We start from the raw sequence: 27,322 nt of genomic DNA on the forward strand, positions 1-27,322 counted from the left end.
CAAAAAATGTGTTATAAAAAGTCTGTAATTTGTTATATAATCTTACTCTATTTCAAGACAATGTGGCCACTTTATAGTTTATCAATTTTTTAGGCTTTTTGAAAAAATGAAACCTGCCATTTAATATGCAATTTACAAAATGAATTTCATCACCTGGAATCAGGTGTGATATCCCTGATTCTTGGAAAATACGTTTTTGGTAAGTAATTATGCTCTCTCTCTTGGATGAGTCATGCAGCACTCTTAAGAAGATACGGTTTGCACAGTTACTGCCAGGATGCCCACATGGACTTGAAATATTTGCAGAATTAACCAGTGTATACAATTGTAGTGAGCTAGTAATCGGTTGGGAAGTCCTAGATAAATAAGCAAATGAATAGGTCTGATATTGTTAAAATTTTACAGTTTGAGGGATGTGAGCTGTAGATCACATGCTTTGCATATTCCTGCCATCTAGTGTTGGGTCCGGATGGTTGCAAGTTGTTTCTCTTTGAAGAAGTCTTTCCAGTCACGAGGTAGGTGACTCCTCCCTTCGATGATAGTGCGCATGGGCATCGACTCCATTGTTGGATTGTTTTTTTCCGCCATCGGGTTCGGAAACGAATTGCTGCGCTCCAGTTCAACACTGTTTCTTGGGTTTCCCCGTTGCTCAATCCACTTACCCTCAACGGTATTGTTTTTGATCACGTATTTCCATTCTCCGCATATCGTATTTAAATACAAAAACTCTTTTCGATCGGGAAACTCGTGGAAGGCCGTCAGGCCTACCCGTGTCGGTCCGCCTCGCAGTTGATGGAACGTACTCCATTCAACTTCTGCCCTCGGTGCCACGCGAAGTTCCCGCGCACAGACTCACACTAAGTGTGCGACCTAGGCTTATCTCCGGAGCACAACGAACAGGACTGCGATACGTGTAAATCTTTCCGCTCGAAGAAAACGCTCCGTGACCGTCAGGCTCGACGTCCCGACATGCAGAGTCAGAACACCGGACCTCTTCGGAGAAGATTCCGAACAGGAAACCTTCGATTCTATAGGAGCAGCGGAAGAACAAGAAGAGCCTATCTCCGAGTCCGGCTCCGATGTGGACGAAGACATCCCGCAAGGTCAGCGTATACTGAGTATCGATACTCCCTTGCCCTAAAGTTCAACTCAGCTGAAGAAAAAGGCTCCGGTCCCACCTCTGCCTTCGAGCCATGGTCGGCACCGAGAACATGCATCCAATGCCCCGCATTTGGGCTCGGCCCCAAAACATATGTCAAAGCCTTCTGGCCCGGGATCGGGTCTCCCACACTCTGGCACCGAACCGAAATCTTCGGGGTTGAAGCCAAAACCCGTCTCGGGCCCACCTCCTGCGAACCCGAAATCATCTTCAGAACCTAAATCCTCGGCACTTAAGACACCAGCACCGAAAACGTCGGCGCCAAAACATAAAGTTGCTCCGATACCATCAAAGGAGTTATATTTCAATGTCCCGCCTCCAAAACCAGACCTGAAACAAAAGGAACTGTACATCAATTAAAAAACTGGACATATTGCGCCCAAATTGCCACTCAAACGCAAAACTGACTCAGAGGAAGCCTATCACATTCCTTTAAAGAGGAAATGTGGGTACTAACCTTCTACTCCTCCTCCTCCATCACCTCCTTCCCCGGAAACATAACACTTATTAATTACCCCTACTAATTCACCACCACCACCATACATACCTGATGATCAGGATGACGGGAATGGGGACAATGATCCTGCAGGCCCCTGGAAGGATTACAACACAGATTCTCCCACAGGTAACAATCCTGATCTTTACCCTACTAAACCTTCTCCACCAGATGACAACATAGGCTATATAGAACTAGTCAGCAGAGCTGCTGATTATCACCGGATTCAATTACACAAAGAATCTCTAGAGGGGGATTTCCTTTTTGAAACACTTAGCAGTTCCCAAAGATCAACTCACACACTCCCCATGCTCAAAGGTATGCTAAGACATGTGGATGACCTATTTAAGGATCCTGTTAGGGCACGTCTTCTCACCCCCAGGATAGACAAAAAGTATAAATCTGCACCATCATATCCAATTTACATCAAGGGCCAGTTACCCTTAGATCCGTTAGTAGTTTCTAAAGCCTGTAAACGGGCCAATTCTCAAACATCAGGAGATGGAGCAAGAGTCTAAGTTGATACACACCTCTGGGAAAAGAATAGTCTCCCAAGCAGCAAATGTCTGGCGCATTTCTAACACCCAAGACCTTTTAGCCAGGTACAATAGTGCGCATTGGGACGAAATGGAGCAATTGCTCCGATTTCTGCCTGATGAGCACAAGTCCAAAGCTCAAGACCTAGTGCAAGAGGGAACGTTCATCTCTAACAATTCCGTTAGGTGTGCGTTAGATGCAACTGACTCTGCGGCTAGAGCCATCAACACCAGTGTGCTACTAAGAAGGCATGCATGGTTGAGAATTTCTGGGTTTAAATCAGAAGTACAATCTTCTATTCTTAACACGCCGTTTGACAAACAACCCCTTACTTAGACCCGCTTCCACAGACAATGCTAACAACATACGTCGCTCACTGATTGTGGGGCTCATCTCCAAAAATCACACTGTTCAAGGCTTGTGGAGTCAAAAGCAAAAACCTCTCCACATAAATTATCTGGAGCTGCTAGCAGTTTTTCTAGCGCTCAAAGCCTTTCAAGTTCACCTTGTAGGCAAAGCTGTCCTAGTTCGCACCGACAACATGACGGCTATGTATTATATATAAAAACAGGTGGGGGGGGACACTATCCCCAACTGTCACACTTGGCTCAAGACATTTGGAAATGGGCCATTCACCACAAAATCTATCTCCTAGCAGAACACCTCCCAGGAGTACATAATAAGAATGCCAACCTTCCCAACAGACAGAGCAGCAAATTCACGAGTGGGAACTTCAACCTCAAGTTCTCCTCTCATATTTTCAAAGTTGGGGGTTTCCTCAAATAGATCTTTTCGCCACACTCCAAAACACAAAATGCCCAAACTTTGTCTCCAGGTATTCACACTCAATCTCCCAAGGCAATGCACTATGGATGAACTGATCAGGGATATTTGCCTACACTTTTCCACCTCTCCCACTCATTCAGTTACTGGTTCGGACACTCAGGCAAACATCCCTCAGACTAATTCTAGTAGCTCCCACATGGGCCCGTCAACCTTTGTTTACAACCCTGTTTGAGCTATCAGTAGTCCTGCATTAAAAGCTGCATCTCGCATCTAGTCTCCTCACACAGAGCCATGGAGAAATCAGACACCTAGATCCCACCGAACTAAACCTGGCGATCTGGCTCCTGAAGTCATAGAGTTTGGTTATCTGAATCTTCCACCAGACTGTATGAACATAATTGGAGAGGCCAGAAGGCCTACTACAAGAGCTTGTTATTCAGCTAAATGGAAGTGTTTTGTTATCTATTGTAATAGCAATCCTTTTGATGCTTCCATATAAAATATTGTTTGTTATTTGTTACACTTGCAGCGGTCAGAATTAGCTTATACTTCTATCCGCTTACATCTCCTGCAATAGCTGCGTATTTACAAAATAGGCAACACTTATCTCTCTTTAGAATACCCGTTATCAAAGCTTTTATGGAAGGACTAAAAAGAGTTATACCACCAAGCCTTCCACCTGCATAAGTGTGGAATCTTAACAGTCCTCACACGATTAATGGGCCCATCTTTTGAACCCATGCATAAATGTGAACTGCAATTTCACTCTTGGAAAGTTGCTTTCCTCATTGCAATTACTCTGAGGAGAGTTGGTGAGCTACAGGCACTAACCATAGAAGAACGGTTTTTCCAGCTTCACAAAGACAAAGTGGTTCTTCGTACCAACCCTAAATTTCTACCTAAAGTAGTTTCTGCCTTTCATATCAACCAATCCGTTGAGTTACCTGTGTTCTTTCCTCAACCAGATTCGGTGGCAGAACGAGCTCTTCACACAGTAGATGTCAGAAGAGCCCTCTTATACTTCATAGAAAGAACAAAGCCATTTCGTAAGACTAAACAACTTTTTGTTGCTTTTGGTCCACCTCACAAGGGCAATCCTATTTCCAAATCGAGTATTGCCAGGTGGATTGTTAAATGTTATCAGACTTGTTATGCAAAAGCAAAGAGAACTTTAACAATGCCCCCTAGAGTACATTCCACTCGCAAAATAGCGGCTACTATGGCTTTCTTAGGAAACATTCCCATAGTTGACATTTTTAAGGCAGCAACATGGTCTACACCACACACATTCAACAAGCACTATTGTGTAGATGTGTTAGCAAGACAAAAAGCTAATGTAGGCCAGGCAGTACCTAGAACACTCGTTCAGACAACTCCAACAGCTACAGGTTAGCCACCGCTTTGGGAGAATACTGCTGTATAGTCTATGCAAAGCATGTGATCTGCAGCTCACATGCCTCAAACGGATGTTACTTACCCAATAAGCATCTGTTTTTGGCTGCAGAGGTGTAAATTGACATGCGCCCACCTGCCTCCCCGGGGAGAGGGGGGGTGTGTGTGTGTGTGGGTGTGGGTGTGTGTGTGTGTGTGTGTATGTATGTATGTACACACAATACATCCTTTCTTCAGTGGCGCTACTCCAAACAAAAAGTGCGCAAGTTACGCTGCTCTGTTGTTCACTGCTCTAGCGGGAATTAAGAAAGGCAGTGTTGTTCCTGAAACGCGTCTGGCCATCTAAAGAAGTGCTGCCAGTTATGCTGAAAGCCAGTTTGCAAGCTGCTGAAGGGTAATAAAACGAACGTAATCATCTGCCTGTGGCGTCTCTCCTTGGGGCTACCCTGTGTTGTGGATATTGAGTGGCCTTGCCCGCTGCGGAGAGACGCCCACTGCCGGTTTGCAGGCCCGTGCTGAAGCCCGCGAGGAGTCGGCACTAGGGAGACAGGATGACAGTGCCAGGGCGGTGCTGTCATGATGTTCGTGTTTTGGCAGCTGAAAAGCAGGGCAGACTTTGCAGCAGAAACTGTCACCAACCCACTGGGGTATGAACATTGCTTTTATTTGTGTGCACAAGGCAGACCCACATGGTTAAAATCTTGACAGACTACGGGGACCAGAAGGCCATGAGGATGGCCATGTCCACTGTGGCAGGTACTCTAAATAAAATGTGCGCAAGTTACGCTGCTCTGTTGTTCACTGCTCTAGCGCCACTGAAGAAAGGAAGTGTTTGTTCCTGAAACACGTCTGGCCATCTAAAGAAGTGCTGCCAGTTCTGCTGAAAGCCTGTTTGCAAGCTGCTGAAGGGTAATAAAACTAACTTAATCATCTGCCTGTGGGAGGAGGAGCCTAGCGCGCAACCAAGATGGCCGCGTAGGTGCGAGGCTCCCGAGGACCTCCGCAACCTCCTACGATTATCCTGAAATTATCCTGTCCTGGATGAGGGGACTATGTTGGTGAACCCGAGCTGAGGTGGCACCCGTTTTCCGCTTCCGAATCGGACCTCGAACGCCGGAGTGAGCACCGATTGAGGTTTGCGGCCTTCCCCTCGCCGGACCCCGGATTTGCGCTGTGGGGTGATCCAGTGGCAAAGTGAACAACAGCGGCGGGCAGGGCCTGGCGACTCGCGTACCCCGCACTTTCGCTTTCACTTTCGCACCACCTTGTCGTTTCTGCGAGGTTGGGTCGCGGAGCCATTGGTGTTGGTGTGGTGTGGCCTTGCTGGGAGATTCTGCCTGCCTGCCGGCTGTGATCCACCCCGCTGCTCTGAGTGAGCCCCCCCGGAGCTCGTGGCCCTGCTTTCCTGCCCTACACGACGTGGCTGGTGCGACTGGGAGACTGGTGGCCATGGCCACGAAACAAGATGGAGACCGGGCAAAGACCAAATCGACCCGGCGTGGCGCCGTCCATCAGGCCAACAGTATGGACCGCTATACCCTCCAGAAGGGATCTCCCGATGGACCGCGCAAGTCCCCTGAGAGCCCTCCTGATGCCCCAGACCTGCCCGCAGATCTGACTCTGCGAGAAGTCATGGGCGCCATTGCCGAGATGAAGGCCTCGGTGGGCCAGCGGTTTGATACACTGGCGCAGAAGATTGACTCGGTCCTTGTGGATGTTGGCCTGGTGAGGGCCGATCTTTCCAAAACCAACGACCGAGTAGATTCTTTGGCCCACACCGCATCGGGCCTAACGACAGATGTGGCGGCCTTGCAAACAGAGGTGCGCCGGCTTAGTCAGGCGAGTGCGCTTATGGATCGACGCCTGGAGGACTCCGAGAGTCGGGCACGGAGGAACAACGTCCGCATTATTGGGGTGCCCGAGGGACGCGAGGAGGCGGCGGCGGATCTCTTTGTGGAGGACCTGATTGCTACCCATCTCCAGCCACGGGGGCTGAGTAAATTCTTCGCTGTGGAGAGGGCCCACAGGGTTCCCGGGGGAAGGCCGAAGGTCGGAGCCCCTCCGAGACCTCTCATCGCCCGGATTTTCAATTTTCGGGATAGAGACGCTATCCTGCAAGCCTCCAGACTGCATGGACCGGTCAAGCTTGACAATATGGAGGTTAATTTTTATCCTGATTTCACCCCAGCGGTCCAGAAGCAAAGACTGAGCTTCCTAGGCGTCAAACGCCGTCTTCGGGACCTAAACCTCAAATACGCCATGCTTTTCCCGGCCAAGCTGCGTGTGGAGGTGGATGGTCGCACTCACTTCTTTGATCGTCCCGAAGCGGCCGGGGACTGGCTGGATACTCTGCCCGGGGATCGTGATCGGGGGGGCGGGGGGGGGCGGCGGGGGGAGACGGCACGCTGGATCGGGACTGAGGATCTAATATTGGGCCTCACTCTGGACGAAAATGTTGCCACTTTTGATTCTGCGTCAGTTTTTGTAAGTTCCCCTCCTATGGAGGTTGTGTTGGGTCTATTGGGGGTTCTCCCTCCTCCTCTAGGGGGTTTAGTTAGTCTAACTATATACGGGGCGACAGTCACACTGCACGTTGGGGGGGCTGTTTGGGCTCATGCAGGGGTGCAGGGAGGGGGGAGTTCTGTTGGGGTGGGTGGGTAGGGATGGGGTGTTGTTCGTTTTTATCACAAGGCAAACGTATTTTTGTGTTAGTTCTAAAGTGCTCTCCGGGGGACGACTGATGGCTTCTGTACATGATGGGGGGTAGGGAACTAACTTTGTTGTCTTGGAATGTGAATGGACTGGGGAACAGGATCAAACGGGGTGTGGTCCTGCAGTTTTTGAAGCGAATCTCGCCCGATGTAGTCTTTCTGCAGGAGACACACCTTATTGGCAACTCCTTCTGCGCCATGAATCGGCGTGGTTATCGCCTAGTGGCTCACTCGGGCTTTACGTCCGGCTCAAGGGGTGTGGGCATTATGGTGAAGAACTCGCTCCCGTTGGAGCTTGATGAGGTGCTCCACGATGACAGGGGACGCTACACGGTCTTGGTGGGAAGATTGGAGGGCAAAGTGGTTGTCTTTGTGTCAGTATACATCCCACCGGGGCTGCAGTCGACCACCTTTGCGGACCTTGGGCGCCTTCTCCTTGGCCTTCCGGGGGGGCTTTTAGTTGTGGGGGGGATTTTAATGCGGTGGTATCTGAGTCTGTGGATCGTCACCCCCCTAGGGACCTCCCCCGGGCACAGGCGTGGCTACCCGGCCTCTTGGATACATTTGGATTAGTGGACTGCTGGCGTTTAAAACACCCCACGCAGCTGCAGTACACTTTCCACTCGGGAGCCCATGGTAGTCTCTCACGACTAGACTATGTCCTTGTCCCGGCGGCCTATGTTGGGAGGGTGGGAGAGGTGCGCCACTTGCCACGGGGTATTTCGGACCACTCCCCGCTCCTACTGCACTTTGATGTCTTTCCGAGGGGTGAGGGTAGGGTGGTCCCGATCAATCCTTGGTACCTGCGCGACCCCACCATTCGCGCTGAATTGATTAAATCCCTTCGGCGATATTTTGATGAGAATGTGGGGTCTGTGACTTCGGCTGTACCGCTATGGGAGGCCTTCAAGACAGTACTCCGAGGGGAGGCCCTATCCCTTATTTCCCACGCCCGGAGGCGCGAGCGGGAGGAGGTGACCCGGATGGAGGCTGAAATAGCCGAGTTGGAGGGTAATTTAGAAGGTGGGGTGACGGATGCCGCATTGCATGTCCTCCAACTCAAGCAAGCGGCCTATAGGGCCCTCGTCACGGAGGCGGCCAGGGGCCTCAGTAGAGAGCAACAGGGGTGACTGTATGATGTGGGTGATAAGGCTGGTAAACTTATAGCGTGGTTGGACAAAAAAGAGAGAGCGAATCGTGTGGTACCGCTGATTGAGAAAACGGATGGTGTGTGTGTAACTGAGCCAGAAGAAATTGTCTCCTGCTTCGCGGATTATTTCCGTGGGGTGTATTCCCCGGTGTCTCCCTGCTCGGAAGAGGATTCCCGTGCCCTGCTCAGTGATATTGCGCTGCCGTCCCTCTCCGGGGATGACAGGGTGTCGTTGGACGCCGCTCCCACCTCCGACGAGATCGCCCTCGCCATACGCTCGGTCGCTTCCGGCAAGGCCATGGGTCCGAATGGTCTCCCTATCGAGTTGTACAAGTTGCGACCGGATACGCTGGCACCCCACCTCCGGGCTATGTTCCTGGCGGCACACTCGGTGGGCTCCCTCCCGCTGGACCAGCGTCTGGCTACAATCGTGGTCATCCACAAGGAAGGGAGACCTCGGGACCGGGTTACATCCTATCGACCCATTTCGCTACTGAATGCGGAGCCCAAGATTCTTGCCAAGGTACTGGCCAATCGGCTGGTCGGTGTGGTGGGCGATTTGGTTCATCAGGACCAATCGGGCTTTATTCCCCATCGCAACACAGCCCTTAATCTGCGGCGTTTGCACGGTGTGCTCGCACGTGCCCCGTTCATACGGGAGCCGGCCATTTTGGCGTCCTTAGACGCCACTATGGCGTTTGACACGCTTGAGTGGCCATATATCTGGGCGATGCTTGCGAAGTTTGGATTCGGCCCAGGGTTCATCAGTTGGGTCAAATTGCTGTATTCGGGCCCATTGGCGCAGGTGGTGGTGAACAGAAGAGTGTCAGCTCCGTTCGAGCTGGGCCGGGGCACACGGCAGGGCTGCCCCTTATCGCCGCTCCTCTTTGCACTTGCCTTGGAGCCCCTGGCGGAGTGGCTGCGGTGGGAGCCTTCCATCCGTGGTCTCCGCTGGACCCCTGAGTATGAGGACCGCGTATCCCTATACGCTGATGACATCCTCTTGTACCTAGCTTCCCCACGTAAATCACTTATAGTACTGGTTGATGTTTTGCATTCATTCGGTCGTAACTCCGGTCTGGTCATCAACTGGGCTAAATCGTGTGTGTATGTTCTCTTTGGGGAGGCTCCTATCCTCCCGCGGGGCTGTCCGATCCAGGTCGCCCCGCGGGGATTTAGGTACCTGGGTGTCTTCATTACTCTGGACCCGGAGGTATGATCGGAACTTGCTTCCCCCCCTCCAGCGTCTGAAAGAGGATGTCGCGCGCTGGCGGCGTTTGCCGCTTTTGCCGCTCAGCCGGGCGGCATTGTTTAAAATGATGTCGCTGCCGCGTTTCCTGTACGCGTTGCAGAACACTATGGACCTCGTCCCGGCGCGCTACTTCCGCGAAGTGGAGAGTTTGCAGCGCCGCCTGCTCTGGGACGGGAGGCCACGTATTGCCCTGGCGAAGCTGACGCTCCTATGGTATGATGGGGGGATTGCCCTTCCGGATATCAAACGGTACTATTGGGCCTCCCAGCTAGCCGCAATTAATCAGGGCCTATATGGGCCCGCCTTAAACCCGGCATTTGAAATGGATAGGATGCTCCTCCCAGGTGGTGACCATAATCGAGCGCTCTATTCTAGCGCGCCTGATGCTCGCCTAACGGGCCCCACGCGTGTCATGGTGCGCGTGTGGCACGCGGCCAATGCAGCTATGGGATGGAAGGACCGTCTGACCCGGGCGTCACCACTATATGCGTCTGAGCGGCTGGGCTCCTTGTGGACCTCGAAGGGCTTTGAGCAGTGGGACTTAATTGGCATTAGCAAAGTGGGGGATCTCTGGACGAGGGGAGGATTTAAAACGTTTGAGATGCTGCAGACGGAATTTCAGTTGCAGGGCAGCGAGTACTTTCGGTATTTGCAGGTCCGGCATGCGCTGGGCTCCGTCTTTTCGGACGTTGCCTCCATCCCGGAGTGTTCCCCCCTGGAGGATAGAGTGCTGGACGGACACGTCCCTGACAGCACGATCTCACTGATCTACAAAAAACTGATCAACGACCGCTCAGACTTGTTGATTGCCCTTCGTGAGGCTTGGGTGGCCGATGGGTTGGAGCTGGACGACGAGGACTGGATCTCCGCGGTGGCCTCCCCGAAAGAGGTGGCCATACCGGCTCGCCTTCGCTTCGTCCAGCTCAAGATACTCCACAGGGTCTACATGACGGGGCCAAAGCTCCTGCGTATGGGCTACGCTGAGGACGGTTTGTGTAAGCATGGGTGTGGTGCGCTGGGAACTTTTCTGCATATCTTGTGGGAGTGCCCGGAGGTGGCGGGGTTCTGGCGTGGTGTGCATGAGGTGCTGCGAGTGGTCACGCATGTGGCGCTGTTGCCCGAAGCGAGGAGATGCCTGTTGAATGTGTGGGAGCCTACCGATTACTCGGTGCCGCAGACGTGGTGGGCGACTCTGGGGTATATGGTTGCCAAGCATGATATTGCCCAGCTGTGGGGATCCCAGAGGCCCCCGACTGTCTCGGCCTGGAGGGAACATATGGATTGGTGCATGTTTTGGGAAAAGGTGGTGTATGTGGCGAGAGGTAAGCCTGCGACATGGGTGAAAGTGTGGGGCCCCTGGAACGCCTACCGCGGGGGAATCTGTGCTCCACCGTTATTGCCCGATCCGTCGCCTGCCCCGTCCCCTTAGCCAACTCATCCCCCCAGTACCTGAGCATTAGGTGTACCCAGCCCTAGTTCTGATCTCTCCCCCCTCGTGAGATTCCTATGGATGGCTAGGATCCCCCCTCCAGGGGAGCACGTTTTGCTATTTCCGATTGAGGATTGCCTTGTGGGTTTGTTTGTCTTTGTTGTTCTTTAAGTTTAAAATGGAACCGTATAGTGGGGTCTGGACAGTGTGGCTCGCAACGATGTTACCTCCTGTGCATGCTCGGCCGCAGCACCATGTGTTTTATAAATGTATATCGTATGCTCCTTTCACTGCTAGCGGCCGGCCGGAAGGTTGTAGGCCCATATTTGTATATTTTTGAGTCTTGTAATAAACGGTTTAAAAAAAAAAAAAAAAATAATCATCTGCCTGTGGCGTCTCTCCTTGGGGCTACCCTGTGAGAGAGAGAGAGAGATATATATATATATATATATATAGATGTGTGTATATATATAGATGTGTGTATATATATATATATATATATATATATATTACCTACTGGCGGTCGCCAGTAGGTAGTTATAGTTAGGACCACGTTTCCATAGGAAATCCGCAACATTCTATTTTGAATAACTTTGGCGCCGGTCGACGAATCCTCGCGAATTTTTCAAAATAGGTGGGGCGCTACGCTCCGCTCCTACCCTGAAAGTCGCGGGGGCTGAGATAAAAGGGGGGTCCCAAAACGCGTTTTTCCCATGCATTTTTCCATAGGACCTTTAGACAGGGCTACAGCCTGAACGGCTGAACAGAATTACTAGAAATTTGGCAGAGAGGTAGTCCTCAGGTCAAGGAAGTGCCTTTTGTAGGTTTGGTGTAAATCTGTTCAGTAGATTCTGAGAAAATAGCCTTTAAATCAATATATATATCTGAGCCAGCTTACGGTGCGCTTACGGTACGCTTACCGTACGCGTACGGTGGCGTGCGCGAGCGCGATTCTGATTGGCTCTTAGATCTTAGTAAACATTCGAATCGGCCGAAACCAGGAAGCGGCGGCCGCCATTTTCTCTCTCGCACTGAGAGTGATTTTTAAAATATAAAGCCCAAAAACATTTAAAGGGGCTGTTTAGACAGCTCCCACACACATAGCCATGTTGAGGGAGTCCCCAAAGATCCCCCAAGGCCAAAAACGGAATTTTTATTTTTTCGGTAATTTCGCCGATTACGCTTACCGTACGCGTACGGTAAAAATTAAAAAAAAAATAATAATAATCCACACTTTCTCCTCCCCGTGTGCAATTGGTGCCCGAAGGGCAACAATTGTGCATGGCTTATTACACATGAGATAAACTAAAATATTTAAAAAAAAAATAATAAAAAAAATTATCCACACTCTCTCCACCCCGTGTGCAAATGGTGCCCGAAGGGCACCATTTGTGCATGGCTTATAAAATATACGAAAAATTAAAATATTACCTTTCAAAACGAAGTGCATCATATGTCCTCCATGTGCGCACGGTGCGCGAAGCGCATCGTGCGTACATGGCTCATCTAGCGTAACGTGGGCTACGCGCACCGCGCACCGCGTGCCCACCGTGCGTGCACGGCACTAACTGCGTAAAGTGGGCGCGCGGTGCGCAAAGCGCACCGCGTGCTCACTGTGCGCGCACCGTGTGCGCACGGAACGAACTGCGTTAAGTGGGCGCACACGCCACGAATGGCGTAAAGTAACTTAGCATTTAAAAAACCGTACAAATTCACTGAAAAAACCATAGGTTTCACACACGTTATAGTTAGGAATTAGCATTTAAAAAACCTTGCAAATTCACTGAAAAAACCATAGGTTTCACACATGTTATAGTTAGCGGAAATTTTACTGATAAAAAACCAATGAAATTCCCCCGTTATAGTTAGTGCAGGCAACTATAACTCACGCGACCGCAATCTTCTGCTGATGACATATGTGTCTTTATGAAAAAAAAATATTTGTAATATATGTATAGCTAAAAATGTATGGAAGAAGACATGGGCAAATAAGTGTCTAAATACAGTATTAGCATCAGCAGAGGATTGCGGTCGCGTGAGTTATAGTTGCCTGCACTAACTATAACGGGGGAATTTCATTGGTTTTTTATCAGTAAAATTTCCGCTAACTATAACATGTGTGAAACCTATGGTTTTTTTCAGTGATATATATATATATCCACCAAAGATTCCGCTCCCGCGAGAGAAAAAGAACCAGAGGGACACAACGGGGAGCCTTTGAAGAACACTTTATTGCTGCATGGAAGGCATGACGCGTTTCGGGTTGAGTCCCTTTATCAAATGCCAAACACCTGAGACTGCTCCCTGTTGCCTTTCAAATTGTCCATTTAACTCCCATTGGTGGGAGCCCAGCAGAGTCAACCAATCGCAATAACACTTCTTCGTAGTCCCTCTGGTGGACCACGACTCCCAGAATGCACCATTTCGGCTTGCAGGTACGTGCTTTGGCCTGTTGACCCCTTGTAACCCATATATATATATATATATATCTTCCAATCCTGGTTTCTTACTAACAGAAAAATAGTTCTTCTGACTCATATTACCTTGATGAGTAATGCATTAGCCACCTTTACCACAATTAACTCAGTGTGGACTGTGTAATATTTTCAACATTCTATTTAAGCATTCAAAACAATTATTGTATTTACATAAATACATAGCGAGGGTATCAGTCCATTGTTATAAGCCCATATCTAACATTGGTAACAAAATTAATAATGATGTTACTTGCCACAAAGTGAAACGCATGTGCTAATATTGATTTTTTGGGCATTATAGTCTCTGTGAACTGCAATGCAATATATAAACATAGAGCCCAAGTGGACAGTGATATTTCTGGCATCGGATCATACCCCTTCTCGGTTTTGTTGAATTGGTAATGGTGGAAACCCTGAATAGTTATTACTACATTAGGAAATCTAAGTAATTATAGAATAAAGCAAGATAATGATAAAAGGTATGTGATGAACGAAACATAATGTGAAAAGACAAAAGTGGAAAGGAAGAGTGAGTCAGATCTCATGGGGTTGGTTTAAAAATCTAGAGTGGGCAGTCTTCTACATCATAGTTTTAGCAGTGATAGATGATTAAAGGTGTACACTCATAGCTTCGTCAGCATTCATACCATTCGGAATTTTACAATCCAACTGGATTATATATCTCGACTCTAGTCTCCTAAGTGCTAGTTGTCTATTGCCACCTCTGATGTTCTTTTTTACACTGTCAATAACAAAGTAAGTCAGATCTTCCGCTTTACCGCCATGTACCGCATTAATTTGGCGGGCCACTGGATATGTGGGGTCATTATTACTGATGGCCCTTAGATGTTGTAGTATCCTGATATGTACGGGATGAATGGTACTTCCCACATACATTTTGTTACAAGTACAACGTAACACATATACCGCGAAATCTGTTTTACAAGTGTAATTCTCCCTGATCTCAAGTGGAGTTTTTCTTAGAGGAGTGGAAACTGATCTGGTGTTAATTCCATGTTTGCAGGCTTTGCACTTTGTACATTTGAAAAAGCCTTTTTGGGATTTGAGCCAACTGGCACCTTTGTCCTGCGCAGGAGCGTTGGACACAAGTTCTTGTTTCATCGATTTGGCTCTCCTGAAGGCTAACTGGGGAAGCTTAGTGCAAGATGGGCCTATGGTGGGATCACAGCGCACTATTGGCCAATGTCTATACAGAATTTTCCGTAGATTGTAATGGTATGTTATTATATCCTGTAATTAATCTTGATGTCTGTTTTACAGACTCCCTTGAGATTATCCTGCATTCCTTGTGTCTAAATATAAGATCTTCCCTAGTGATAGCTATACACTTCTGTTTTGCTGTTTCTAAGGTTTTCGACTTACAGCCTCTGTTGCTAAGTCTCTTAAACAAGTTATCTGTGGAGTCTTTCAAACTCTGCAGTACTGCAATTCCGTTTCATACGCAAACACTCGGCATAGGGGATACTTTCAATAAGTTTAACAGGATGAAAACTTTGGGCATGCAGAATAGCATTCCCTGATGTTGATTTCCTAAATGTGCGTGAATGTACTTTGTTGTTGATGGTATACAATTCTAAGTCAAGATATACAATGGATTTCTTATTTGTGGTACATGTGAATTTGAGATTTAGATCATTTCTGTTGATTTCATCAACAAAATCATTGACACTTTGTTCAGTGCCCTTCCACAAAATGAAAATATCATCTATGTAGCGTTGGTACAAAACTACATTTTCAGTCATCTGGGTTTTGTATGTCCTCATGAGTACTTGCTCCTCCCACCAGCCCATATGCAAATTCGCATAGCTGGGGGCGAAGCAAGTACCCATGGCTGTGCCCTGTGTCTGTTTGTAAAGCAATCTATCAAACATGAAGATATTATTCTCCAGGCACCATTCCATCATATGTAATAACATAAGTGTATGTTGATAAAAGCTTATATCCCTTGTACTCAGATAGTATTTTGCTGCATTCAGGCCATCGTGATGCCTGATGCTCGTGTACAAGCTTTGTACATCCAACGTGACAAATACATAGTTTTCATGCCAGTTACAATCAAAGATTTTAGTTAGAAAATCCCCAGTGTCTTTAGTATATGCTGGCAAAGCCTTTACGAATGGTTGAAGAAAAAAGTCAATAAATTTATTCGTATTTTCAAATAGGCTCCCAATGGCGGATATGATTGGCCTGCCCGGAGGGGACACTGCATTTTTATGGATTTTCGGGAGCAAATAAAGTTGTGGTATCACAGGGTAGTCATTTTTCATAAAATCCAATTCATTCCTGGTTATCAACCCGTTCCTTCTCCATTCGTACAAACATCCATGATATTTCTCTTTAATGCTGATGATATTGGTGGCACTGATCCGTGTGTAACAATCCTTATCCGATAGTTGTGTCATTGCCTCTTTGTTATACATTTCAAGAGGCCAGAGTACAACATTACCCCCTTTATCTGACCATCGTACAACAATGTCGGTGTGTTCTTTTATTCTTTGCATGACTCTGGAATATTTTGTTAGTTCATTATGCCTGGTTTTGTTGAAAACATTGCTGCTTTCAATTGCCAATTGCTTAAGGTCCTTAATCACTTTATCTGCAAAAATGTCAATATTGTCCCTAGGCATTAGTGGGTTGAAAACAGATTTTGGTCTAAACGGTGTAACCACAGCTGCATATATGTTTAGATCTGATCTACTTGCTGCTTGACCGCTAGTTATTACATCGGTTATATTATCATTTTCAAGCTCCATCATGTCTCTTAGAAAGGTCATATCCGCTACACTTAAAGTATCCGGTTCTGGGGACACGGTGCCACCATGATCCCTGGCATCGATCCTTTCTTTGGTGTTAAAGAAATGTTTGCGTAATTTTAATTTGCGAATGAAATAATACAGGTCTATTCTGGTCTGTGTATAATCAAAGTTTGTTTCCTTGCAGTATGATCATCCCAGAGCTAGGATTTGTTCTTCCTCTTGTGTCAAAGCCATAGTTGTTAGATTCACTACTGTGTTCTCTGTTCCTGTTGTATTATTTATCTCCTTCTGTTCCGTCTGTATGTTGATTTTTGTGTTTTGTTTGCCCCATCGACGGTTTTTCCTCCTTCTGTTCCTTGACTTTGAGCTTGGTTTGATGCATGCTCCTGTCGTGGAGGTCTTAGGCGTAGACTCATCAAACGCTCTACTCGTAAAAAACCAAGTTCTTGAATCGGTGTTGGTGCATTACGTGACTGATCCCTACTGCCACTTACTTCAGGATCAGATTCTAATTCCAAACTTAATTCAGATTCGCTGGGTTCACGGTGTCCTGAGGGCCCGCCACTTATCATTGATAGCTGTTGACGACGGATATTTTCGAATTTTCTTGAAAAGGTATGAATTCTGCCGTGCAGGTAATCGTTCCGGTCACGTTGAAATTTGCTGGCTTTTCTTTCTTTGATTACGATTTTTAATGTCTGTTAGACCCATCTTTACTTCATCTTGATTAGATATTTTTTCAAGCTCGCTATATATCTCGTTTATTCTAACCAATATTTTGTCTCTGTCTGTTGTTGCGAACTTAATCAATATCTGCAGCATATTTCGTGACGATTGGGCGCTGTTATCAGCCCATTCCTGAAGCATGGCGGGGTCCGGATTCTCATAGGTTGCGGCCACGAGAATCCTTAAACCCCTCGGAATGCGATTCACCTCCAGATATCTTTTCAGTGATGTGCACTCTCACCATTTAGCCACCTCATGCCTTCGCAGTTTTTCCAGTTCACCAAGTAGTTGTTTTAAATTACTGCCTGCCGCCGACGGTTGTACATTGCCGCTTGTTTCTGGCGTTCTATCGTAATCTTCTTTGTCACTAAAGATGTCGAGTGCTGCCTCCTCACGGTCTTTAACCCAATCCTCGGCCATTTTCAATGGAATAATTGTTGTCCTTGACACCCACTGCCCGTAGATTAAAAAACCTACATGACTACCTCTCCCATCAGCCACCTGGGGGGATTAACAAACCACAGATAGATCGCACAGTGAGTTTACCTGGATTCCGGCTTGCCCTCCGGCATTCACGAGAATCAGGATGCTCACGTCCATGTAATCCAGTCTGCGCTTGACGTCCCGAAATGTCGGCTGCGGGGGACTCTCCGTTTTCCTTGTACACAAATACAATCCAAAACGAATTCCTGCAACGGAGTGCACCAAATCGAGGAGGGTCAGCGTGGGAGACTCCGGAACGTCTCTAATATTGCTTCCAATACTGTTTTCTCTCGTGCAAAACAGGCGCTGACTCCGTGGGATGCTATTCAAAGAAAAATCTTTATTCCAACAATGTGGCCCAGACGCGTTTCGGCGGACGAGTCCGCCTTGCTCACTGTGTCTGGCCTCACCCTGGTAAGTTAATTTAAGCATTTCAGTACTCGTGACACAAACCAAAAGGTTGCTTAGCAACCAGAATAATCAGGGATAAAAATAGAAAAAATACTAACAGAAAAATAGTTCTTCTGACTCATATTACCTTGATGAGTAATGCATTAGCCACCTTTACCACAATTAACTCAGTGTGGACTGTGTAATATTTTCAACATTCTATTTAAGCATTCAAAACAATTATTGTATTAACATAAATACATAGCGAGGGTATCAGTCCATTTTTATAAGCCCATATCTAACATTGGTAACAAAATTAATAATGATGTTACTTGCCACAAAGTGAAACGCATGTGCTAATATTTATTTTTTGGGCATTATAGTCGCTGTGAACTGCAATGCAATATATAAACATAGAACCCAAGTGGCCAGTGATATTTCTGGCATCGGATCATACCCCTTCTCGGTTTTATTGAATTGGTAATGGTGGAAACCCTGAATAGTTATTACTACATTAGGAAATCTAAGTAATTAAAGAATAAAGCAAGATAATGTACATATACACAGACATATACATTATCTACTGGCGGTCACCAGTAGATATAGTTCGGACCACGTTTCCATAGGAAAAGCATTTTTTCATGCGCTTATAACTTTGGCGTCGTTTGACGAATCTTTACGAAATTTTCAAAAAATTTTCTCTTTTTCGTTCAGCTCCTATCTTGAAAGTGTGGGGGTGATTGGTCAAGGGAGGGGGGCTGAGAAAAAAGGGGGGGTTCCAAAACGTGTTTTCTCAATGCATTTTCCATAGGGAACTTTAAACAAGGCCACAGGTCAAACTACTGAACGGAATTATGCCAAATTTGGTAGGGAGAAAAGTCTTGGTCCAGAAAGCACACTTATATTTAAATGGTGTAAATCCGTTCAGTAGGTTTTGTGAAATATCAAATTTGACAGATATCGATATTTGTGAATTCTGACATCTGACTGGCTGAGGGGTTACTAGCACGAGCTTACGGCTCATTAACGGTTGAAACTAGGAAGTGTTGGCAGCCATTTTGTGATTCAGTCCGTCAGCTCGCATCTCTCCGTCTACAAGCCATCGGGTCCGTAGTCCTAGCTCTGCGAGGCAACACTGAAAATATACCGCAGCTCTGTATGTGCGAGATACCCCTTTCACGTTCCCTATGCACACATCACCAGCTTGCAGCTATACCTTTAGAAGGCAGTCCGTCGGCTCGCAGCTCTTTACCTTTGGAAGCTAGTACGCTGCTGTGCCTCTTTGCGAGCGGACGCGCCACATTTGGCAGGGAGAAAGTTCGTGGTCCAAAAAGCACACTTTTGTTTATACCCCTTTCACGCTCCCTCTGCCCACATCACCAGTTCGTAGCTATGGCTTTAAAAGGCAGTCCGTTGGCTCGCAGCTCTCTACCTTTGCGAGCTAGTACGCTGCTGTGCTTCTTTGCGAGCGGACGTGCCACATTTGGAAGGGAGAAAGGTCGTGGTCCAGAAAGCATGCTTTTGTTTAAATTGGGTAAATCCGTTCAGTAGTTTTTGAGAAATATATTGTACAGATATCAATATTTGAGAATTCTGACATCTGATTGGTTGAGGCGTTACGAGCACGAACTTGTGGCTCATTGGCTGCGAACTGTTGAGACTAGGAAGTGTTGGCAGCCATTTTGTGATTCAGTCCGTCAGCTCGTATCTCTACGTAGTTCTACCTCAGTGAGGCAATACTGCAAATATACCGGAGCTCTGTCTGTGCGAGATTCCAGTTTCACGCTCCATCCCCCCACATTACCACTTCGCAGCTATGCCTTTAGAATCCAGTCCGTCGGCTCGCAGCTCTCTACCTTTATGAGCTAGTACGCTGCTGTGCCTCTACCTCTGAGAGCTAGTACGCTGCTGTTCCTTTGGGAACGGACAGCCCGTAGTTCTCCCTCTGGGAGTCAAGTCCGCGGGCCGCAGCTGTTCCTTCTCGAGCCTGGGTGCGAACTGTTGATAAGTCACACTATATGAGCATTGAAAAGCCATTTTGTGATTCAGTCTGCACGCTCGTATCTGTCCGAGGCAACTCTGAAAACGTACCGGAGCTCTGTCTGTGCGAGATACCCCTTTAACACTGCCTCTCCCCATATCCGCTGGTAACGCACGCTCTTCCCACATCACCAGCATACACACAACAACCTTCTTTGGCCATCAAGTCTCCCTCTGTGAACCACCGGTCGGCTTGCAGCTCTTCGGGTGCGACTTCTCGGGCCCGCAGTTGTATCTGTGAAGCCAAGACTGGAAATATACCGCTGGTCTCTCTCTGCGAGATACCCCCTTCACGCTCCCACTCCCCACATCACTGTTCCTCAGTTATCCCTTTGGAAGCTGGCGGCCCGCACCTTTCCCTATACCTGTCGGCCCGCAGCTGTTCCTCTGTGATCTGGCCCACAGCTCTCCCTCTGCGAACTGACGTGCCACGGCTCTCCCTCTACGAGCCGTCGCAGCTCCTCATCTACAAGCCAGCCCGCCGTCTCGCAAGTCTCTGAGAATAGATGCAATGGAGCCAACGATTATGCAGTTTGGACACCCAACACTGCTCCGACACCCCCCAGCAGCAGCTCCTTGGCCGCCATCCCCTCTCACTCCCACCCTCCACAAACAAATGTGACCGTAACGTTAGGGAATCTGGAACGTAAAAAATGGGCTAATGTCGTACAATTATTCATACGAAGATGCTTGTGAGGTTGGACAAATAAGAATCTTAGTCATGTATGGATTTACATATAAAGCATTTTATTTCAACAAAAGAACAAAATAAAAGTAGGTACAGGTATGGCGTGTCATCCCTCGACAATTTGTGAATCACAGCATGCCAGACAAAAAGAAAGATAAGATGGTGCGTCATGCGTCCAGCAAAGGAGAAAGAGACAGAGAGAAAGAGTGAGAGACCGAAAGAGAGAGAGAAAGAGTGAGAGAGAGAGGAAGAGAATGAGAATGAGTGAGATACAAGGAAGAGAGAAAGAGAGAAACAATGTGAGAGAGAGGAAGAGAGAGAGAGAGAAAGTGAGCGAGGAAAAGAGAGAAAGAAAGAATGAGATAGAGAGGAAGAGACAGCGAAAGTGTGAGAGAGAGAAAGGAAGAGAGAGAGAATAAGAGAGAGAAAGATGAGTGACAGAAAGGAAGAAATGGAGAGGGAGAGTGTGTGTTGACACTGTGTAGAAAATCTTCACAGCTCACCTTTCTGCCACCGTTGTGTCTCCAACAACGTGCCGGGATATAATGCAGCCCTCAAGTTTAGTCATCTGAAACATAATTTGTGAACCACAGCCTGCAAGACAAAAAGAAAGATAAGATGGTGCGTCATGCGTCCAGCAAAGGAGAGAGAGAGAAAGAGTGAGAGAGAGAAAGAGAGAGAGTGAGATACAAGGAAGAGAGAAAGAGAGAAACCGTGTGAGAGAGAGGAAGAGAGAGAGGAAGAGTGAGAGGAAGAGAGAGAAAGAATGAGAGAGAGGAAGAGACAGAGAAAGTGTGAGAGAGAGAAAGGAAGAGATAGAGAATAAGAGAGAGAAAGAGTGTGAGTGACAGAAAGGAAGAGATGGAGAGGCAGAGTGAGTGTTGACACTGGAGAAAATCTTGACAGCTCACCTTTCTGCCACCAGTGTGTCTCCAACCACGTGCTGGGATATAATGCAGCCCTCAAGTTTAGTCATCTGAAACATAGTATAGAAATAGTGATGGCAGAGTCCATACAACTGCACACCCGTAAATCTCTGTTTCGCACCTGCGCACTCGGGCTGCTGCACCCCATCCACTCCCAGTGCCCAGAGGTGCCTCTCTACTCACCTTCGCCACCGGCGTGTGTGTGTTAGAGGGTGCACCACGTGCCGAAGCAACCTTATCTGGCATTGCGTACACTCGGAGAGCAGAGCTCAAAATTCAGACTGGGTGTTGATTGTCAGGATGGTCACGCATCAGCGCAGGCTGCAGACGTGTTCAGGTCTGGTGGCACGGAGTGTCAGGAGTTCCGTGCTGGGTGGGGGGACGTCAATCCGTGAATCACAGCCTGTTAGACAAAAAGTAAGTTAAGACTGTGCGTCATGCATCCATCAAAGGAGAGAGAGAGAGAGAGACAGAAAGAGTGTGAGAGAGGAAGAGAGAAAAAGAAAGAGAGAGGAAGACAGAGAAAGAGAGAAACAGTGAGACCCGAGAGAAAGAGTGAGAGAGACGGATAGAGAAACAGTGAGAGGGAGGAAGAGAGAGAGAAAGAGCGTGAGGGAGAGAAAGGAATAGATGAGGAGGGACAGTGAGTGCCCACACTGTGGACAAAACCCTCACCTTAACGCCACCGCTGTGTCTCCAACCACATGCTGGGACCTAGTGGAGCCCTCAAGCTCCCACATCTGAAACAAAGAACAGAATCAGGAATGGCAGAGTATATACGACTGCGCACGCCTAAATCGTTGCCCTGCCTTTGTGCAACCCGGCTGCTGCACATCATCCACTTCCACTTCCACTGCCCAGAGTTGTCTGCCCGCCCCTGCACACCCAAGCCTCACTGCCCACCTTTTCGCAGACAGGGCATCCTCCACATTATAGATCCCTGCTCCGCAGGCCAGCAGGTCTTACATTTGGTGCTGCGTCTTGATTTTGCCATGGCAGAGGACATACCAGTGCACCCACCATCATCGCAGGTTGTACACCCGCTCAGCCCTTGCGGTGCCACTAACTCAGTGACCAGTGAGGCCACGCCACATGGCGGTAGGCCCTCGCTGGTCGATGGCTCAGGCCTACACTGTGGTCCAGCAGGGCACAGAAAACCTGACCTGTCTGGACCACCGGGACGGGGCATCATAGCAGGCTGCACACCCGCTCAGCACTTACAATGTAGCTATTTCAGTGGACCGAAATTCACCGTCCCCTGGCATTGTGCCTGTGCCGTCCGCATTGCATCCGGTGCACCAAGTCTGAAATGGAAATGGCGTGGAGCTCGTGCGTCCGGTCGTTTTTATCGGCAGGGTCACGTGTCCTATGACGCCTGTGCTTGATGAGTGTGGTGTGGGTGTAAACCAGCCATCAGGGAGTGGCTGTGGCGTACTGAGGACTAGACCTGTGAGCAGCAGATCACTACAATGAAAAACTGGGCCATGTAGCGTTGTCTATGACATGTTTTGGTCTTCAGATGTGATTCTGGGCTAGGCTTCCTTTCACACTGTAGGTAGTCGTCCTACTTTGCACCAGTAAAAGGCAGATGATACATTCCTACTTCTAACGCAGCTTATTGCCTGTTTTTGGAACGCACCGTAGAGTTGGCTTCTCATTGAAAATTGCGGAAAGTGGTGTTTTCGTGTTATTTTTGTACAGGAACGCCTACTCTGCATATTTTTTGCGTTCGTTGTTGCTCTCATTTGTGGCAATTTATTTTGGCGGGAGCTATTGCTGGAAAACTGGCGATGTCGGCTGTTTTAACTAGGTTGAGAATGGAATGATAATTTAAAATCACTGAAAAAACTATAGGTTTAATTAACATTATAATTAAAAATTAACATTTAAAAAACCTTTGAAATTCACTGAAAAAAACATAGGTTTCAGGGACGTTATAGTTAGTTGGTCATTTCACTCGTACAAAAACAGAGAAATTCGAACTTTATAGTTAGTAGAGCTAACTATAACTTGCGACCCCGCAATGCACTGCTGATGACGTCGCATATTACATCACTCATGACATGGTCAGTGACATCACTGATGCCATCTCAAATGACATCATTGATGACATCATCCATGTGATAATCTGATGCACCTCCTCACACCCTAATATAACCTTTGATACACCCAGTCTAAAATACAGACTGCCATTTTCGACACCATAGACAAATCAAAAGCAGTTACTATATACCCACTAATTCCTAGCTATACACGCACATTCATTCATTCACCCATACAGTTACTCATACATGCAGTCACTCAGCAATACAGCACTATTATATGTACTCATACACTGTCACTCATCCATAGTTATTGACACACCTAGCTAGTCATGTAAAGAATCAATAACACTGCCATTTACTCACCTATACAGTTATACATTCACCATCTAACCTATTCATACAGATACTAACATATACTTACTCTCTTATACAATCACTGAAACAAGCACACACTCATTTATACAGCCACTCTCACAATTACTCACTCTCACATATAGTCATCTATATACTCCAACACTCACATATACTGCCTTTCACATATGTAGTTGCTCACACATATACCAATGAGACATACATTCACTCACCGACACACTAATACACACACTCACCTATACAGCTATTTCCACATGCACTATTGAACCCATACACCCAGTAAATTATCCACTCACACATGTAGGCAGAAGGGCACACACCGCCTACCCACCCACCCACACAAACACTGAGGCACCCATACAGATACTCATGCAACTAATAAGTAACCCATATAGACAGTCATGTACCTAATCATCAACCCATGCAGCAGCTTACACAACAACTGAAAGACTGATACAGACATTCACAGTTTAGTCACTAATCCATGCATTCAGTAAGACACATTTAATCACTAACTTATAGAGCCAGTCACACACCTTTTAAATCCTCCACCCACACACTTATACACCAACTCATTCTTCAATACACCTTGGTATTAACATATATAAAATATATTTAAACTTTACAGAAACACACATTCACTGGATGATGTCATCAGTGATGTCACTGACCATGTCATGAGTGATGTAATATGTGACGTCATCAGCAGTGCATTGCGGGGGAACGAGTTATAGTTAGCTCTACTAACTATAACGTTCGAATTTCTGTTTTTGTACGAGTGAAATGACCAACTAACTATAACGTCTCTGAAACCTATGTTTTTTTCAGTGAATTTCAAAGGTTTTTTTAAATGCTAATTTCTAACTATAACGTCCCTGAAACCTATGTTTTTTTAGTGAATTTCAAAGGTTTTGTAAATGCTCATTTCTAACTATAACGTCTGTAAAACCTATGTTTTTTTCAGTGAAAAATACACACACACACACCATACCACACCACACCACACCCTATATTCCACTCTTACTAACTCCATTCTCACCCTCTGCGGGAAAACAATCTAACAATGGAGTTGATGCGCACTATCATCGAAAGGAGGAGTCACCTTCCTCGTGACTGGAAAGACTTCTTCGAAGAAAAATAACACTAGATGGCAGGAGTTTGCAAAGCATGGGAATCTACAGCTCTACATACCAAGAACAGATGCTTACCGGGTAAGTAACATTGTCCTTCGATCGAAGATCTTGGAAAGACCATCCGGCCTAACCGCAACAGTCCACTTCGCAGTCGATGGAGTGGACTACATTTAAATTCTGCCCACGGTGTAGCGCCAAGTATACACGCACCGACGCAAAATGTCGAATACACGCCGGACATCTTAGTTGAAGGATCTAAGGAAGAATTCGACGCACAAGGGGCCGAGGAAGAACAAGAGGAACTTGTCTCAATCGTTGAAATCGGACTAGGTCAACGTACTGTGAGTACCGAATGCCCCTAACCCAAAATCCAACTTCGCTGAAACAAAATGCTTCGATCCCACCACCGTCTTCGAGCCATAGTCGGCACCGACAAGATGTTTCCGACGCCCGCCCTCAGGCTCCGCACCTAAACACGTCTCTAAGCCTTCCAGCTCGGGATCCAGTTGGCCAAAGACTGCCACTGAGCTGAAACCTTGAGGCTCAAAGCTGAAAACCACTTCAGAGCCGAAATCCTTGATGCCGAAGACAAAGCCTCTTCCGGCACCGAAACCCTCAGCACCCAAAAGTGATTCCACCCCGGCGCCGAAACCTAAAACTGTGCCTTCGAAGCAGCAGGATCCGATTTTTCAACATCCCAACACCCAATTCGGACCCAAAAGAAAATGAACTCTACATCAATCCTGATACAGGATGTGTTCTTACTAAGTCACCTCAGAAACGCAAACCTGAGTCAGAAGAAGAACCTTTCTTTATTCCTTTCAAGAGGAAGAATTTGGGTACTAACCCTCCCCCTACACTAATCTCCCCACCTTTGCATCATTACACCAACTAACTCTCCACCACCACCTGATGATGATGATGATGATGATGAAAATGGGGATGGGGGGGGATAATGTTGTACCGAAAGATCCCTGGAAGAACTATCACATAGATTCACCTACAGATAACAACGACCCAGATCTTTTAACCCGCAAAGCCATCGAATCCTGACGTCAATGTAGGACAACTAGAATTACTTGCTAGAGCTGCAGAATATCATGGGGTGCAGTTACACAAGGAATCTTTAGAGGAATATTTCCTATTTGAAACTCTGAGTACCACACATAGGGCTAGTCACACTATGCCTATGCTCCAAGACCATGTCCTCAGACAATACTGCCACCTCTTACAAAGGCAACAATCAGTATTCCTCTACAAGGGGTTTCTTTAGAGGAGGATATAGAGGTAACAACACCAAAGGTCGAGGCAAGGGTTCCGCACCGCGTAATTACCCCTCCCTCAACAAGCAGTGACTTGCCCTCACTTCCCCCCCAATTATCTAACACCTGTCGGGGGACGTCTTACACAATTCCTCCCCATTTGGCAATCTATCACCACAGACAAATGGGTTTTAGGAATTATCCAACATGGTTATTGCCTGGAGCTTACCAACAATCCTCAAAACATACCACCATGTTCTCACAAAATGTCACCAGAACATTTACAGCTACTTCAGCAAGAAGTACAATCTCTCCTCTCCAAAGGAGCCATAGAACCTCTGCTGTTACAACATCAAGGGACAGGTATGTACTCCCTGTACTTTCTCATCCCCAAAAGGATGGCTCTTTGAGACCTATTCTGGATCTCAGAGAACTAAACCTCTACATACTGTCAGAGCATTTCCACATGGTAACACTTCAACAAGTGCTCCTGCTTCTACAGCAGGGCGATTTTATGTCTACTTTAGACTTAAAAGACGCATATTTTCACATTCCAGTTCATCCCGCTCATTGCAAATACCTCAGATTCATGATAGCTGGTCATCATTACTAACTCAAAGTACCGTCGTTTGGAGTCACCACTGCTCCCACAGTATTTAACAAATGTCTGGCAGTAGTCACAGCACATCTGAGAAGACAACACATCCGTGTCTTCCCATACCTGGACAACTGGCTCATCAAAGCCAGCACTTACCAAATGTGTCTCCAACACACTCAAACCACTATTCACTTACTTCAACAACTAGGGTTTACAGTGAATGCATTGAAGTCTAATCTACAGCCTTCCGAAACGCAAACTTATCTGGGAGCCACAATAGATGCTCACAAAGCTCTCTAGCCTCTCCCAGTACAGCCAGGATTCACAGTATTCAGTCCCTTCTCACTCCATTTCAGCCCAACCAGTCATTGCCTAGTAAGAGTCTTCATGCAACTGCTAGGCATGATGGCGTCCTGAATTGCAATTGTTCCCCACGCTAGACTTCACATGCGTCCCCTTCAGGAATGCTCAGCAAGTCAGTGGAACCAGTCGT

At 47.2% G+C, this 27,322-nt stretch overlaps 1 protein-coding gene across 1 annotated transcript in view; it reads left to right on the plus strand.

Moving 5' to 3' along the window:
* TARS1 (threonyl-tRNA synthetase 1) overlaps positions 1-27,322 on the plus strand; it is a 271,600-nt gene that overhangs the window by 97,027 nt on the left and 147,251 nt on the right. The window lies entirely within an intron of this gene.

Source organism: Triturus cristatus, chromosome 2_1 (assembly GCF_964204655.1).
Source record: "Triturus cristatus chromosome 2_1, aTriCri1.1, whole genome shotgun sequence".
NCBI classification, from domain to species: domain Eukaryota; kingdom Metazoa; phylum Chordata; class Amphibia; order Caudata; family Salamandridae; genus Triturus; species Triturus cristatus.